General features: G+C 41.6%; 1 protein-coding gene across 1 annotated transcript in view; it reads right to left on the reverse strand.

The window, feature by feature from the left end:
* The window catches only part of tjp1a (tight junction protein 1a), a 194,874-nt gene that overhangs the window by 155,966 nt on the left and 23,033 nt on the right, over positions 1-15,875 (reverse strand). The window contains exon 2 of the mRNA XM_067441586.1: positions 4,402-4,464. The gene's annotated coding sequence lies outside the window, so the exon portion shown is untranslated. The remainder of the gene's footprint in view (positions 1-4,401; positions 4,465-15,875) is intronic.

Raw genomic sequence — 15,875 nt, forward strand, 5'->3', positions numbered from 1 at the left:
AGATACGTGTTTGAATATTTTATCTTTTACAAAAAAAGAATGAAAACAAATAGTGAGGAGTCAGGCAATACTAACAGCAGGAGAAATTAATTTAATGTCTTAGATGACATATGACAGCAGAAACAAAACAAAAGCAAGTGCATTAAAGGCATGTAAGAATCACATGACCAAAAGGCAAGTCCTTCCTGATCAGAGAGCATGAAGGTCAGATAGAAAGTGACATGTCAGCAACTTACATGCCCTGAGGTCTCTAATAAAAGAAAGAAAGTCGACTTTTCTGTCTCTTTTATTTTGTCAATACTGTGTTTCCCGGCAGGTCGTTGAGACACTTCAGATCAAGGCCTTTAAAGTGGAGAACTGGATAATGGCTGGTCCATTCTATTCATGAGCTGTACAGATGAGTAAAACACTGCATTTAAACTAATAATCCACTCACAACCACACATCTACATGCACACAGAAAGTGCAAAGAAATTCAGAAAGATGTTCAAAAGCCATCGCAGGACACGCTTCATTTACTAAATTTAGAAACAAAGTCTTGGAAATGCATTTTATGCTCATCCTCTTCGGTTCAGTATGTCTAATCCGTTCTAATTACAATGATAAACACTGCATAATTCATGTTGCACTGTCCTTTTTGCAATACATAATTTATATATGTTTAATAAATTCGAGCACAGAGCTGACACTTGTGTCCTAGCCAATTATCATCTTTACTAAAACTGTGCGCGGGACTCGCTAAAGAACTACTTATACTTTATAATGTCATTTAAGAAAAGGTCATACAATCTAAGTGGCATTGTCTCATCTAGCACACTACACTTTTTGGTGTCTCCTGCTCTCTCAAATGTGTGCCGCAACAGTCTCTCACCTGCAAGCAGGGGTCTGGGCAGCAGAAGTAGCCCAAGGTCAGGAGAGGTGGATGCTAAACTCACACAACAGCAGACAGACACAGCAGGTTTTCCTATTAAAACCTCACACCTTTCAGTCACAGATGACAGTGAGGAGATGGCGACTGGCACGGTGAGCAGAGGACTCACATTGATTAAAGCTGGCATTTAAAAAAAACTTGTCGTAGTTTGTCCCTGCTTTTAGGAGCACTGGATGGTTTAAGATGGAGATTTCCCATGGGGGAAAACGTGTTGATTATCCCCGGCCATAAGTTACACCCTCAACTGGCTGGCGGACACAATTAATCACATGACCCGCCGCGGCGAGATTAATTCTGAAGGCTTGGACCACAGCCCCTTCCATTCAATCACGGAGGGAAATCTAACAGAGACGGCCAATGATACGAGCGCACAGAGACTAATGAGGAGATGAATGCAGCTACACAGGGAGAACAAATCAAACAAACAAACAAATACACAAACAGATGCCCCTATTAAGCAGATTCATTCAAGTCAGGCATTGGAGACAGACCGTGCCGTCCACCAGCTGCTTGTCGTCAGACCCATTACAGCAGTAAAGAACCACTGTAACTCAACCCTCACACAACAACCCCCTCATAATTGCCATGACAACATGATGCCCGGCAATCAGCATCACCCGCTCCCGTAGGACATGACATTTAATACATTTACATGCATGGACACAATACATGCATACACAGAAAAATATATATACTTATGCTGGGGAATCTCTCCACAAAAAAGGCTTTCTTACATGCCGGAAAATGAGCATGCCATTTTGGCAGCTGACACACTTGCGATATGAAATATGCACAAAGTAATCTAATATGTATGTTAACAAGTTTTCATTGGAATACCCTACTTCCTGTTCTTCTTTCTCCTTTCACCTCACTTTAACTCTGACGCTACAGTTTCCCACGCATGAGCCGAAACCTCCAGAGGCCTCGGGAAGTGTTGGGGTCACGGAGGGGTTTGTGGCGGTCGAGACCCCCTTGTTCCAGCCGTAGTCCTACTGGTATCTTTAAAAGCTGGCTGAGGGCATCATCGGGCCGCTTCCGGTCGTTTACATTTACTGTTAGAGCAGGAAATGGATAGCCTGACAAGCCAGACCCACATCAAGATGTTTGGTCTGGAAACTCACCATTGACAGGGCTCAATCCGAGGGGCGGGATAAATGGTTGTCTTTCAAACTCCCTCTGCACGGCGTGCACGCAATTGGATAGCGCTTCAACCAACCAGAGCTAGTTGAAAGATTAAACTTTCGCTGCATCCGTTCGGCAAAACTCAGAACAAATCTTCCCATCTTAAGAATGACTTCAGTGCCGTTCTTTGTTCTTTTCTCAGAGAAAAGCTTAACTCCAAGTGTTTCAGAGTCATGGTCAAAGCTGATTCGAAAGACCGCCGTTCGCCAGTTTCTGTGTTTACTAAAAGCACAAAAGCAACTCGGCCGTTGTCATTATGTTAATCCCCCCCAACCGACTCTATACACAATGTGATTGGCCCGACCAGAGTTTGGCGTTTACAGCTCAGAAGTGTATTAAGAGTTGCTAGACGACACTTGCGGCAGATTAGATTTGCTGCCTCTAGGGTGCGTCTAGATTTCTAGGCTAGGACATGGACACTTCCCAGACAGCAACATATTGTCTGCCCAGTTCCGGACCACATCAGGTACTCGTTGAATTCACATGTACCAGATGTGGGCCGGATCTGGGCCTACACTATGTCCCTAGGAGACTATGAACACGTTTTTGCTTTGAAAAACATGAGATGCCAGAAGTGGGGAAAAAACACATTCTGTTGAACTGATTTGAACTTTTGAACGCTGTGTCAAGCGCGAGATGCTTCAAAAGACGCAAGCGCAATGGATATACTGTACATGTCCGTCGAATGGGTGTTCACCTAGAAAACAATGGAAAAGTTATACAATAGATACATAAAAGTTACATAGAAAAGTGCACTGGGAAAAAAATGGTTCTGTGTGACTGATTATTGCAAAGATATATTAGAACGTTGTATTTAATGGCTACTCACAGTGCTGTCTGTCCTAGTTACACATATAGTTGGCAAAGCATCACATACTGAGGGTGTGGTTTAGCACAAGGACAATAAATCCCAGTTCACATTGTTGCCTGTTCATTTCAAAGAAGGAAATGAAGAGAAACATACCTCAAATATGGGTATTTTTAGATACAAACAAAAGAACAAAGAAACAAATATGCCAAAAAGTTTTCCACTTTCAACTTTTTTCAAACATTAAAATCAACAAAAAACAGAAGTTTCTTTTCTGCTTATCAAAATGTTTTAAAAAGATCATCAAAAATGACGATTTAAAGGGATAATTCAGCCAAAAATGGAAATTCTGTCATTAATGAAGCAAATGAAGATTTTTTTAGAAGAAATCTGAGAGCTTTCTGTCCCTCCACTGGCAACACACAACTAGCCCTTTGACATTCATAAAGTGATCATAAACATAATCGATATGAATTGAGCGGTTTAGTCCAAATATTTCTGAAGAGACTCCATTACTTTATATGACAAACAGATTTAATTTAGGCTTTTATTCACATATAAACATTGGTCAGCTAACATGAACAGAAGCTCAACCGAACTTCTTGACACACAAGAAAAAAACGCATTGGTTCTATCAGAAGCTCAAACGTGCTGTTTAACACCTGAGGATGAACATCAATGGTTAGGGTTAGGCCATGTCTACTACCACCTATTTGCCTGTTTACCGCAACTAATGTGGGAGTTGATGATTTATTTTTTATTTTTTCATCCTATAAAACAATCGTGTCTCTTCAGAACATTTTGTCTAAACAGCATAAATCATATGGATATAGATCTCTTTATGAACTTTTTGAAGCATCAAAGCGGTAGTTGCGTAGCTGCCAATGGAGGGACAAAAGGCTCTCAGATTTCATTAGAAATATCTTCATTTGTGTTCCAAAGATGAACGAAAGTCTTACCTGTTTTGAACGACATGAGGGTGAATAATTAATGACAGAATTACAATTTAAGGGTGAACTAACCCTTTAATGTTTTTCAAATTCTCGTGCTCACCAAGGCTGAATTTATTTGTTCAAAAAGACAGTAAAAACTGTAATATTGTGGACATATGAATACAATTTAAAATGAGTTTTAATGTAATTTTAAAATGTCATTTATGTTTCATGTTTCATTAATTCCAGTAATGGCAAAACTGAATTTTCAGCATCATTACTCCAGTCTGCAGTATCACATGATCCTTCTGAATTCATTCTAACTTGCTGACTTGGTGGATTCAACCATGCCATCAGTACCAGACCCTACAACTCCACCAAATAGTTCACTCTTACCAGAATACTTAACAGTGTGTGTGTGTGAGTGTATATACACACAGACACATTATATATATATATATATATATATATATATATATATATATATATATATATATAGTTTGTCTGGTATAGTCTGGTATCACACTACTACGTGTGTATGGACTTACCTTCCTCTTCATCTGTGCCTACCTGCCTTCATCACGCCATCTTCTCTTCCAGTCATCGAGCATCTGCAATACCAAAAACTATATTTAGTTATGTATGTTATATTACCAGCCTGCTACTGTTCAATAAACACCCATTACATGCCTTCCTGCATGCATACATGCAGTTGTCTGCCCCTTTGTTAAAAAAATACACACTATACATGATATGTAATACTTGGAAAAAATTATACAATAACTCACAACATCAGTAAAATAATTAGTATAATTTGAAATATTATTTGTATTTTTTTATTTTTTATTGCAATCAATTTCTTCCAAATGTTGGGGTTCTCAGGATGCTTTGGTATAATTCAAACATTCTTAGCCTCATGTACGCAAGAGGGACTTGCAGTCACCATAGGCTAAAAGAAGTAAACAGGGGTCGAGGTCTTGGGCTAAGAGCTCAGTACAAGTTGAGCCTGCAGACAGGACTGGAGAAGTGATTTATGACAGTTGTCCAGAGGGCAGGGGGAAAAGGCAGAGGACAGACGAAGCAGGTGAGGGGGAAGGGCCAGACAGGAAGGGCACAGTGCTGTGGCATTTCATAGCGGGCAGAGACAGAAGGGTAGTGAGGCATGAGGCCACAGCAGTCCCACTCTGCCTCCTACATCTCTCACTCACACACTCTTTCATCAACTCTCCTGTCACCTCTTCTTTTCAGTCATTAGTGCCCCACACTGAGAAAAGTGCTGACGGCTCCTACAGTTCTGGAAGAAACTCAAACATATGATCATCTGAACTTTCTGCAACAAGCTGTGCTCTATCCCACAATAGAAACCACTGCATCAAACAGCCACTAACTGGACCACATAGATACAAAGTGAAACATAAAACTAATAATCTTAATTACATTACAAACATTATAAGTGTTACAGTTCAGGTGTGTAGGTCAAACTCACGAAGGCGAAGGAGAACTTGGAACAGTAAATGTTTAATAGAAACATCACAGGAACATCCAGACACACCACTATACATGAACGACGACGGACAAACACTGAGGGGAAACTGAGATCTAAATACACAGAGCTAAATGAGGTAATCAACCGGACACAGGTGATAGACATGACTCATTAACTGAACTGAGGAGAAACACAAGCTAAACTAACACAGACAGGACAGGCATACATGTAACATAACGTCTCCTCCTGGAAAGGCGCGTCCTCACGCCTAAATAGTAACATCTGAGGAGGGTGGGAGGGGGCTCTGGAGGAGGTCGTAAACACAAAGGGGTAGAAACAAAAAGTTCAAAACAAAGACCATTTCAACAGAAAAGGGAAGTCCAGGGGGGAGTGGAAGGAGGGAGGAGCCAGTGGGGAGCCTGGAGCAGGAGCCAGATGGTCCAGAGACCAGCCAAGGTGAGGCCCTAGTGCGGAGTCGGAGGAGGGAGGAACCATGGGGTCGACGACATAGTGGGAGACACTCCGGGGACGACCGACGAGGAAGCAGCCACTGATGGAGACCCCGGAGGAGCAGCTGGGTCGATGAGCCCACATGAGAACGGAGGCCCAGGAGACTGAGGTGGAGCCACGGCAATGAGCGTCCGAGGTGGAGCCGGACAACCGCAGGACAGAGGCTGAGCCGGTGGGACCGAGGATGAAGGAGGAGCAGAGGGGAAGGAGGAACCAGACTAAGCCGTAGGTGGAGGAAGGATGACGACGACTGACCAAGGCGGAGCCGGAGAGACGAGGCAGCCCGGAGAAGCCATTTGGCCGAGGGTGTCCGGTGGAACCGAGGGAGGGAGGAGCCAGGGCGTAGCCGGTGTGTCGACGGGCCGCGGTGGAGTGTAGGGGGAAGAGACCAGCAGTGACGACAGGGGATCCTCTGGGCAAGACGGCACTGCTGGACAGACATCTCGAGGCGAATCCACACTGCATGTGGGAGGAGCAGAGGAGATGATGGACAGCAGTGTGGTCGAGGCAGAAGAGCTAGTAGACAGAGGCGAACGAAGAGGGAGGGTGGGTGGGAGCTCTGAGGGCACAGGAAAACCTTGGAACACTGGAGAAACAGGGGTTACCGGAGAGACAGGGGTTATGGGAGAAAGTTCTGAATACCAGTCAATTACATCTGCCTCGAAGATGTCACGTAGTTCCTCGAGATGGCCGCCAGAGATCCTCGTCACATCCACCGCGGCGGACTGATGGGTGGGGCTCCTGTCCCAACCCTCAAGCTCCACGAGGACTCCCTCCATGACGGATGATGTTGCCGGCAAACGCACCTGGTCAGACCCTCGCTGTGGTCTGGGTTTCGGGGCGATGACTCCTCTCAACCACTGCCTGGGTTCGGGCTCGTCTCCGCGGTCTGTGGTGGGCTCAGGCACTTCCTTCATTCCGGTCGTGGACGGTGGTGGATGGCTGGTCTCTGGCGGTGGTGGAGTGGGACTGGTACCGCTGTCCTCTTCAGCGGGGCGAGTGGTTATGCGAATGGCGAGTGGTTATGTACCAGTACCCACTCCACGAATGTGGCGAAGTCTTCCTTTGGACCGCCCGCTGGAACGCGTGCCTTCAACCGCTCGCTCAGGCCGGCGTAGTAGATAACGCTGAGCAAGCGGTCCGGGATGCGGGACAGGCACGCAAGCTGGAGGAAGTCCCGGAAGTGTGCCTCCAGAGGGTGGTCTCCCTGCTCCAGGCAGAGAAGCTGGACATCGGGGAGGGCCATGGGAAAACATGGAAACTCATAACAAACACAAAGAAAACGCCGCAAAAAAACTGTTTTGGTCCGTCGTTCTGTTACAATTCAGGTGTGCAGGTCAAACTCACGAAGGCAAATGAGAACTTGGAAAGGAAACTTTTAATAGAAACATCACAGGAACATCCAGACACACCACTATACATGAACGACGACGGACAAACACAAGGAAACTTTTAATAGAAACATCACAGGAACATCCAGACACACCACTATACATGAACGACGACGGACAACACTGAGGGGAAACTGAGATCTAAACACACAGAGCTAAATGAGGTAATCAACAGGACACAGGTGATAGACATGACTCATTAACTGAACTGGGGAGAAACACAAGCTAAACTAACACAAACAGGACAGGCATACATGTAACAATAAGAAAATTAATACATTTTGGAGGGGGGAAAAGTACATTTTGACTTCATGGTGACTGTCCACAAAAAATGTATTTCTTTAAAGTAATGAAATGTAGTTATGAAAAAGTTCTATACATTTATACAAAAAAGACAAAGCAAGAAGAATGTGGTGAGCACTAAAACATTCTTCAGTGTATACGGGCTGGAATAGCGCCTTCGCCTTAACAAGGGTGTCGTCAGAATCTGACAGTGTTTCCATGGTGATGAGGAGAATGGTTTTTCAGCTCTTCCAGTGGAAATTCTCTCTGGAAAGACCAGTTTCTCTTACAAAACGCAAAAGCGTGGCAAAGAGACATAAATAGAGATTGACAGATATATAAGACAATGTGATTACGTCAGTTGCAAATGCCTAGTGTGTGTGTGCGCGTGTAGTCCATTAGAATTCATCCGAGTCCATTAGAATTCAAGCATGTGCTCTTAGTCAATTTCAATCATTGGATAAATAATGGTCTGAGAACAAAATGGAAAGATGGTTCTACTAATGTGCTACTGACAAAAAAAAACCTCCTGCATGGGTGCAGTTTCAAGGGTCATGTTGTTGCCATGGCATCAGGACATTGTAGCTAAAGGCAAAGAAGCAACAGTCTAACAGGAGACAGTGTAAGGGTGTATTTCACTTCTTGTTCGGGTTTGCTTGGTTTGTTTGGTTAGGACCAAAAAAACATAAAAAAAGAAAGAAGTCCTTGTCCGCTTAGGCTTAAGGATTTTTAATACCGAACCTAAAGGCATAGGGATACATTCATGACCTGATTGACCATCTTTTATGACCTATCGCCTATTTAGTTTGAATTTATTTGCACCAGTTTGAATGGTAGCATCCACACATGTTCAAATGAACTGCACTTAACAGAGCAATCGCACCAGAGTTCAATGTAATCAAACTGAACATGCCAAATGTGGACATATCATAAGAGGATATAAATATATCTCTTCTACAATAAGAATTGGAACAAAATTTCATAGAATAGTTTCAAAATTTCATAGAATAGTTTCAAAATTTCATAGAATAGTTCACCCAAAACTGAAAATTCTGTCATAATGTCGTTCCAAACTTGTATGACTTCCATATGGAATTCAAGAGATACACAAGAGTTTTAGTGAACACTGACTTTCATTTCTCAAGCTATCCTAGTAAAAAAAAAGAAAGGTTTAAATTTTTTGGGTGACCTATCCCTTTAAATGGGCACCCTATCCCTTCACACATGACCACTGTCCTCCTGAGGTGAAAGTACAAGCTTTAAATCTCAGTGTAAAACAGAGGATTTAAAGTGGTGGAGGAGGCTTTAAAAATACCACAGTTTGTACTTGATATTAATTTACAGAGTTGAATGATGAGAGGTGGTTTCTAGCAGATACATGAGAACATCATTATGTCAAAGTTAGAGACATGGTGCCAGGGATGGAACTTTTTTGTCCAACGGCCCCTGTGGCTGGATTTCAAAATCTACCAGCCATTTAATGTTTTTGCCAGCCAATTTCTTGTTTTTAACAGACAATGTGCAACTGCATGTGAAAATGAATACTACAAGCTCTACAATACTTAAGACGTTTATTTAATCTCAAGTCTCAATGAAATACTGACATTTTCTCTTCCTCCCTTACACTCATCCTTTAAATGAGTAGGGTTCTGTGCGCTCTTTTTTTTTAACCTGGATGTGGCATTTGGATGATTCGTGGTCTTTTATGGTTTCCCGTTTTAGGTTTTTAATCTTAACAATGAAACTGAGTTTTGGCACCTTCTGAAGCGTTTTGACGACATACCGAGCAGAACATTCTCAGTAGGGATGCACCGAAATCAAAGTTGTTGGCCGAAACCAAAAAAAGAAAAAAAAAGAAAAAGAGGAAACCAAAGCAGAAAACTGAAACACTGAAAGGAATTATGCCAATTATTAGTACCATTGCATTTATGGCTATGACTGTGTAACTTTACTAAAAATCAAGGCCTGGCAATTGCAAAAATTAATTATTATAGTTAGAACAGGTCCCGTTCTTCGTGTGTTTTCGAAGCTTTGATTATGTTTACAGTGTGCAATATAACATGAGTTCATGTTTCGCGTGTAAAAAAAACAGTATTTTTCACACAATTTACGTATCTGTACAGCGCTGTTTCCTCTGTCCTAAAAACGGCCTGATGATTTCCTTGTTCTATGAAGTCCCTCCTTTAGAAACACATAACGAGTTCTGATTGGGCCAGCGCTTCCCGTGTTGTGATCGGACAGCAGCTTTGTGCACTTTGCCCGTAAAGGTCCCGCCTCTTACCATAACGGGGAGATGCAAGCGCTGAATGAGCGCTCTTCTCCACGTGGGAGAGCAACAAGACCACGCCCCCTTTTTCATGTGTTCTTGTGGGCGGAGGGTTAGTCAACAAACGGTTCTAGTGACGTCATTACATCCCTGCACTTCCTACTGTAGTCCAAACCGGCCGTTCGCTGTAGGCTTTGAAAGGGAACTTCTGTTAAATAAAATATCCCGCTTGGCATTTAACTTTGAGCTTTATAATTTTACAGGTATTATTTATGCTCTAACAGCAACATTACACACTAACTAAAGTTTGAAAGATGGAATCGCGAAGAACGGGACCTTTAAATAATACGTTTACCCGCCACAACTCAAAATCACCCCCTTTTGGCTGGTGGTGGGTGCTAATTTCCATCCCTGCATGGTGCAAAACAAGAATCGCAAATACAACACTCGATCTCCTACGGCCTACTTCAAGAGACTATTTGAGAGCAAATTCCAAAGTATCTTCTGCACATTCATATCAGTCAGAGTTGTGTAAATGCTAACTGGGACAACTTTATAAAAAGAGAGAAGTAGAAAGTTTTCCACTCATATATTTTAGATAACACATTTATTTAAAATCTAGTCCACTTTTCAGGCACGTCAGGCAACTTCCTTTTTCCATTATGCAAGGACAGGCTATTTAAATGTACGTAATTAAATTTACGTGCTTCAAGAGCATCCTTTGTTTGAAACTTAACACTGAGCAATGACGTTTGTGTGTGCGTTTCACTGCGACTAATTTAGCATCCTCCCTTTGTTTATTTTAGCTGTTTACAGCATTAGGCCTGGTTCTGAATGAATGCCAATGCCAGGCACGGGAAGGAGGGGGTATATTTCTGCTGCACAAGCCACTTCTGCATTGGCTTATCAAGGTCAGCCAATAAGCCGAGAGCCAGAGCCTGTGGAGGAAGAAACCTGAACCAGCACAGCGTCACAGCACGGCCCACACAAATCATGGCAATCCGACTTGGTCCGTAACTACAGGAGATAGGAGACACTGCCCGTTTCAAAACTAAATTCCAACTTTTTGACTAGTTTTGAAGGAGAGTTAAACTTCTTAAGGGTGTGGTTTTACTTAATCCCCCACTTCAAGGCCCGTTTTCACAGACAATTTACAATGTAAACTGTACACACACTCACACCCCAGACTTTATCTAGATACTTATTAGAAACTAACATAAACAAAAAATAAACAAATGCTTTAAAAGTTGTGGTTTCAGTATGAGTGTGTTTTGATGTCATCCCTGCACCACTAGACACAACTACGAGGCAAAAATAAAAAATCAATCAATCAATCAATAAATCTTTTTTTTTTAAAAACATCCTGGGTGTGAAGTCTCTCTGTATTAGCGGATAAGTTCATAATCAAATTCATAATACACCATTTTTAACATTATTTGAAATATATACTGAGTGACCTTTGTCATAGAATACACTTGCTTATTTACAATAATTTGACAGTTTTGTTCTTGTTCCTTTTAAGTAATACATACGGCCCCTGGGGATTAATAAAGGCCTTCTGAAGTGAAGTGTTACATTTTTTTGTTCAAAAAATATCCATATTCATAACTTTATGAACCATAAACACTGGTTTCCAGTAACGTCTGTATGCGAGTCAAGTTTAAAGAGTGCCCTGTGACCCGACGTATGATGTAGGATGTAAGAGTAGTTTATAAAGTTATAAATATGGATATTTTTCTTACAAAAACACATCACTTAGCTTCAGAAGGCCTTTTTAGTTTTTGAGCTGAATATTGTTTTAATTGCCTTAAATGTTGAGACTGGCCGGTAGCCTGGTATGATAACAATGAGCAGCAGTGTTGACCCTCTTGAACTTACAGATGCAAAGTTTAAGCGGACTAAATGGTTGGAGAAAACATGTCACTAGAAGGTCTGCTGTTTTCACTGGAAGGTCATTTTGATTAAAGAGTGAAATGTGCAGTGTGTACAGATTAATTGTTTACAATAATATCTATGACATGCATTTAGAAAATGGATAGGGTGAATTCTCACTTCATGTCCCGTTTATTGGGGGCTCGCAAGATGTTTTACTAAGACGCTAGGCTAACAAACATAATCTTAAGTAGGAAGAACATTGCATATCCACCAGCAGCTTGTAATGTTGTGCTTTTTTTATTTTGTTTTTTTTTTTATCAGTGGAGGTTTATACTCGTATCAGACTGGCTTTGTAATCAGCAATTCTTGAGTAGCTTTATAAATTATCCTATGCATTTAGGTAGACAAGCCCAAACCATAATTGAATAATTTCATAACATCTCTGTGGCATTTTCTGAAATGCCACTTTAAAGCATGCACTTTCAAATGTTTGCCTGTGTGGTTGGATCGATAAGGCTGATTAAAGCCCAAGCCACATCAATGCACACATGAGACCTATCAATAATCTCACTTCAACCAGTCAGGCAGAACTACTACAGAAAAAAAGACAGAGAAAAAAAAACACTCTGAAATTTCAAGCTTAAGGGAGCTGGAATGAAATGATATGGGGCCCTAATCCATCACAGCCCACTCTTGATTTGACCTAGCAAAAATGTTATCAAATTACATTTTTTTAAAGTAAGTGATAGAACTAAATCCCAGGCTGAAACAAAAGACTAAATAAAGAGTGCTAGAAGTGCATAAAGTCATTCAAGTAGCTGTTGTTGTTTTAATTGGTATTTGCGTCATTCCTCTGCTTTTATATTTAGATTACCTTTGTAATCATCAAACAAGCAACTAAAGTTAATCTTTAAAACATTAATTATTTAAAAATATATATATATATATATTTTTAGCAAAAAAATTATACAAAAATTAGCTTGATGTGGTCATACTCAAGTCTAGTCAGAATATGAGTCTGAAACTGCTCCATTGGGCTGTGATTATGGGGCGTGTTTCAACCGAACTAGGAAAGACATCAATTGGATAGACCGACAACCAGTCAGAGCAACAAAACGACTCATTGTCAAATGTCAACAGAGCTCAACTGCACTGTGTTGCCAAGTCCGCGTTTTTTCCTGTGGGTTGTTCCTGTGGGTTGTCCCGCGGGTTAAAACGACTATAATGTGATATATAGACCCATGAGTACGAATGTTAGCAGGCAACCTTGCCAAAATAACACACATTTTACCCCCCCAAACACCTTTTTTTTCCCGGAGAACCCTCCCGAGAAGCTATTGTTTAGGGCTAGTAGTTGGTGGATTTTGTTGTAAAAACTTGGCAACCCTGTCTGCACGTGCTTGAATAAACGATATTTGCCGGTATTGTAAAAACATAATAATAATTTAATGATACACAGAGTACTTACCCAACATGATCATCTTTTTTGAGAGAAATAGTGAAGGTGAATGCATATACCAACAAGCTCTCCGTTCAGGATTCGAACAAATATAATCTAAACCCCTTTGATGACGTGCATGATTACGTTACTGTTGATCATCTGTCCGTCATCGTCTAAAGCGCGCCCTGATGTTTTCATTGGTCCGAACAGTTTCTGTTCGGGGATAATTACTCCTCTATGGATCGAGGCCAGACTAAACTGCCTAACCTAAAAATGTTGTGGGCGGGGCTAAGTTTGGCTGGCATCCAGGCTAATAAAAAAAAATATTTTAATATAAATTAAGTCAGTTATCGTCAGTTATTTAAAATCTATACTTTATTCAGTAAAGTGCCATAGAATCAGACTTAAAAAAGAGGGTTGGAATGACAAATAAGTTTGTCCCAAGAACTGCTGTTCAGTTGACTTCACACATAAAATGGAACTTTGAAGATTTAAGACAGGTGAAAAAAAGTTGGATCCTTGAGAAACTCTCTAGTAGTGAGGTAAGAGGGGACAGATCCATAAATATTTGTCACCCACCTCTATTCTTTGTACTTACTCATATTTAAGTTTAATACAAAATCTGGCAGCAGCACTGGCCCAAGTGAGCTTACACTCAGCAAATATCCAGCAACAGACTCCTTGGCAGTCTATTCAAGGACATCCCATTAACAAACGCAAGGGTTTGACTGACAAGTTGTTGATCCAATCGCAAACGTCCCCAGGAGTTTCTGGCGGTTTTCCCCACAGTCTCTGAGTCACTTGCACATTTCACAAACATGGCCTCTCAGCCAGCATCAGTCAGGAACTATTTAGTGGCGCTCTGAAACATCTCATCGGTTTGTCCCCTAACGGCCAGGAGTGGAAAGGGTAACCTAATGCAGGCTGACAGTCCTCTTCTCACCGTCCACACGTTTTCCTCCTTTTTCTTCCTTTCCTAGTCTAAGGTACTTTACACTAATGCTTTTGGTGTTGTTTGTAGTCAATTTGAAGAGTGTTTGGTTCATTCCGTTTAGTTAGTGATAGTGACACTAACAGTACACTAACTGAACGAGCCAAACTCTCTTCAAATTGACTAGAAACCACACCGTAAGTGTAGAAAAGGCCCCAAAGTTATGTTAGTGTTGCTATTATTTAGTGCAGTTGATTATAATGTGCTTTGTTTCACTTTCACTTTCACTCCCGTTTATTCAGTGCGTGTAATAGGATAGCAGAGCGCGCGCTGGTTTTGTATACTATATCTGACGTCACGCAGTAGTATGCAGTATGATAGAGACCGTCAGTCAGTTGTCACGCAGTTAGTGTTCAATACGATAGAGATCGTTCAGTTAGATTTTAACTGTGAGTGAAACTTTCCTCAGAGTGTGCGTGAATGAGAAAAGTAAGTAAATCTGTTGCATTACTCGTGATATTGTATTTCTTTGTCAGCTGTTATTTCTAATATTCGACATGGATAAAGTTAAGAGCTTAATGGTCATCGCACGACCGTTGCGTTAATTATATTCCCGTTCGTGCATTCCTTTCTAGCTTTGGGTCACATCGTGCTTAGACATGTTTAAACTTTATTCAATATGTGTTGTTATGAATGTTAAGTACTCTGTGGCTGAGTAGCAAATGAGGTGATCATAAATATAATTATCTGGACCGCTATTGATGCTTTAAAGTATATTATAGACAACAGTAAGTTCTATCTACGTCATTAGTCACTTAATGCATGGTAGAAAATCTGAGAAGTGTTTGAATACTTTCTCTCTGCCTACATTTTGCGGTTTAGGAGATATAGTCATCTTCTGACTACTGTTTATTTATGTTGTAATGTGTATTAGTGCTGAAGGAGGAAGGAGTGTATATATATGTATGTTTCCTTTATTCATTTGTATTTTATTTTCTTTTTATAGAAACCACACTCGAAATTACACTCACATTTACACTCAAGAAAGATGAAGGAATAAACAGTGTAAAAGAATTATCTCCCCTCTCTTCATTTCATTCTCTGGAAAATTTGGCCTTAAGTGGTGTTCTGGCCGACACACCTGAGTGAACCTGGTGATAAACCCAGTATTAGCACCTAGACTGAGCTTCTACACCTTATCTTCGGTACATTGATGGTCCTTCGAGCCGGATATCACTGGGTTTACGTCAGAGATGGAATTACATCCAGAGTATGATGTTTGTGGTGCACGTCCCAAACGGCACATTCGCCCACCTGTGCGCTATGCAGATTATGAGGTTGATTATAGGGGCTACAGAGAGGAATTAGAGAATACTCACCAGGAGGGAAATGCCAGGATGACACCCCTCACCTCCCCTCATGACTCTTCCCTTCGCCTGCAGAGGCGGGATGCTATTCTTCAGGAGATGGACCTGGGCTATAGGGCGGAGAACCAACAGCACAGCCAGAGGAATCAGCTAGCCCCCCAGCGGTTTTCAGAGAGAGAGTTTAGGGAACAGCTACGAGACTACTCTACTCCCCTGCCTTCAGCGTTGCACCCCATACATCCAAAGGAGGAGTGCCAAGTTGAGTTAGATGACATTCGTCATGAAAGACACCTTCTGCAGCAGACCCAACGGAATATGGCATCAGACTTAGTCGAGCTTAGAGCATTGCGAGCCGACATGAAACAGTTAGTAGAAGCTGTTCGCAACATGCAGAGTCCAACCTCTATTCATACCAGAAAGCCAGAGTTAACGGTGATTACTCCACGGCCACCTGTGGAACGCGAACTTAAAGC

Source organism: Pseudorasbora parva, chromosome 1, assembly GCF_024679245.1.
Source record: "Pseudorasbora parva isolate DD20220531a chromosome 1, ASM2467924v1, whole genome shotgun sequence".
NCBI classification, from domain to species: domain Eukaryota; kingdom Metazoa; phylum Chordata; class Actinopteri; order Cypriniformes; family Gobionidae; genus Pseudorasbora; species Pseudorasbora parva.